This window comes from Galeopterus variegatus, unplaced genomic scaffold (assembly GCF_000696425.1).
Source record: "Galeopterus variegatus unplaced genomic scaffold, G_variegatus-3.0.2 Scaffold6448, whole genome shotgun sequence".
Taxonomy (NCBI): domain Eukaryota; kingdom Metazoa; phylum Chordata; class Mammalia; order Dermoptera; family Cynocephalidae; genus Galeopterus; species Galeopterus variegatus.
Genome location: NW_007732559.1, coordinates 110,082 through 112,749, shown reverse-complemented (window position 1 = coordinate 112,749; position 2,668 = coordinate 110,082). Strand labels below are relative to the sequence as shown.

At 37.2% G+C, this 2,668-nt stretch overlaps 1 pseudogene; it reads left to right on the top strand.

Moving 5' to 3' along the window:
* The window catches only part of LOC103606293, a 10,110-nt pseudogene extending 9,222 nt beyond the window's left edge, over nucleotides 1-888 (top strand).
* Nucleotides 889-2,668: the final 1,780 nt, after the last annotated feature.

Sequence of the window (2,668 nt, the reverse complement as noted above, 5' to 3'; positions counted from 1 at the left end):
TCTCCAAAACTGTGAGAAATAAATTACCCAGTTTTGATATCATCAGGTGTCCAGAGCAGGTACTTCCCGGAGTACCAACACGGTCCCAAATCATGTGCTGGCAGCTTGTAGAGGAACCTGACCTTCAAGCTGTCCCTGAAAAGACAGCAAAGAGAACCCCGCCTCCCAGAAACCCAGGTGTGGAGATTGATTCTGTGGGAGGAAAGGGTTCATCAAGGCGGATGACCTAAAGTGATTCCTGTATAAAAAGTTACCAAGTGTTGAAGGGTTCCATGCTATTGTGTCAGGCAGAGAGAGAATACTTGTTATTAAATTGGGCAATGATAACGCTCCAGGCCATGCTTTGAGACCTGGTTTCTTATCTACTTTTGCCCTTGCAACAGACCAAGGGAGCAAACGTGGACTTTCAAAAAATAAAAGTATCATCTGTTACTACAACACCTCTCAGGTGGTTCAGTTTAATTATTTGTCTTTGGTGGTGAGTTTTGTAGCAAGCAGCAATGCCAATGCAGGACTAAGTGCCTGCCTAGAAAAAGAACTTGCTCTAGTATTTGAAGAATTGAGACAAAGTCGTAGAAGCTTCTTAATCTGTGTGTTCTTTATCTTTATTATAACAACACAATATCAATCCAGTAATCTTTAAGCCACAGTGATACTTTTATCCATGTACTCAAGAAAGGGCCCTTTTTCCACATTATACTAAAAAAAGAGCCTGTAGATACAATTTATAGACAGACTGATTGTTATAGTCCATTGTGTACGGTCTTTTCTTATTTAGTGACATCTGGGGATACCACAAAAATGGTTCAGTCTATCACAGCTCTTGTGGAGTTAGTCGAGTCACCAAATAAGGATGAGATTGTATTCAGTGGATCAGAATCAAAATAGTACATTGATCCACTCAAGCCATTAAGTGTTTGCTATTGTACAATATGCCCAGGCCTGCAGAATGATGCAAACCCTTTTTATTTTGAAAAGTAAGAAAGACATATTTTCTTCAGATAATGTCTTATTTCTTTGCATTGAGTGTGAGGAAGATAAAATGGCTTAGTAAAAATAATAAAATCAACACAATCATTAAAAAAAAATTAAATTAAAAAAATTACCCGGTTTCAAGTATTCTGTTAAAAGTGGAAGAAAATGGACTAAGACGCTAAATTTATAGTGAGTCTGGCATTCTGTTTGGATACCAATAAATGCTCGTTTATTTCACTATGTTTAAGAGCCTTACAAAACAGGGAGAGGAGACCTTCACCAAACCAATGCTTAATCATCCTGACAAGGCATTTGCTATTTTAAAAGGACTAGATTATTTTACTGATTTTTTTTTGTTGTTGTTGCTAAGCATTCTTACATGTCTTGCTCAATTGCTCACATGAATGGGAAGTGTGGATTCTGCTATTTTATTGGCTATAGAAAGTACGACTTAGATCCTCTAATCCATTTTATAGTGATTAATAAAACAAGAATGACTTTTTAAATTCTGACTCCTACTCAGAAATCTTGTCTATTGATCTTGTTCTTGCTTTCAAGGAGAACACATCTAAAATTCAAAGTTTGACTAGAAAAGACAGTAAAAGCCAGTGGAGACTGGTAAGTCCTCAAAGACATATCTAACTACCATGAAATAAGAGACAGGCATATGATACCACAAGAACAGCTGAAAACACACTCTTTCTTACCAGGTATGCTGGAGTGATTTATTTACAAAATCCTATAGAAAGAATTTGGTCAGTGGAAGCTTTCCTTTTTAAAAATTTCCATTTGTTGAACTTGAGCTCCTCTTTTCTAGCCATTTGAGAACATATAATAAATCATTGTTAATTATAGATGCCTAGCACTACTGTATACCAGTAGAACTTATTTTTACTATCTAGCTGTAATTTTCTGTTGATTAACCAACCTCTTCATGCCCATCTCCTCCACCTCTTTTCAGGTTCTAGTAACCACAATTATACTCTCTAATCCTAAAAGTTCAACTTATTATTATTATTTTTAGCTCCCACATATGAATGAGAACACTGTATTCATCTTTCTGTGCCTGACTTATTTAACTTAACATGGCATCTTCTGGACTCATCCATGTAGCTGCAGATGATAGGGTTTCATTCTTTTTCATGGCTGAGTACACATATATACTGTGTATATATACCACATTTTCTTTATCTGTTCTTCTGTCAATTGACATCTAGGTTGATTCCATATCTTGGCTATTAAACATGGTGGGGGGCAGATATCTCTTCAGTGGTGTAATTTCCCTTACTTTGGATAGATACCCAGCAGTGGGATTGCTGGATCAAATGGTAGTTCTATTTTAGTTTTCTGAGGACCCTCCATGCCATTTTCCATAATGGCTGTACTAATTCACAGTCCCACCAGCACTGCATAAAGAATTCCCCTTTCTCACAAGCATTTGTCATTTTTTTGGTTTTTTTGATAATAGCCATTCTGCCTAGGGTGAGATGATATCTCATTGTGGTTTTGATTTGCATTTCCCTGATGGTTAGTAATGTTGATGGAATTTGGATGTGTTGTCACCTCCAAAACTCATGTGGAAGTTTGATCCCCAATATGGCAGTGTTGGAAACTGATCGAGTCATGGGGGCAGATCCCTCATGAATGAATTAATGCTCTCCCTGGGGGAGGGGGAATTAATGAGTGAGTTCTC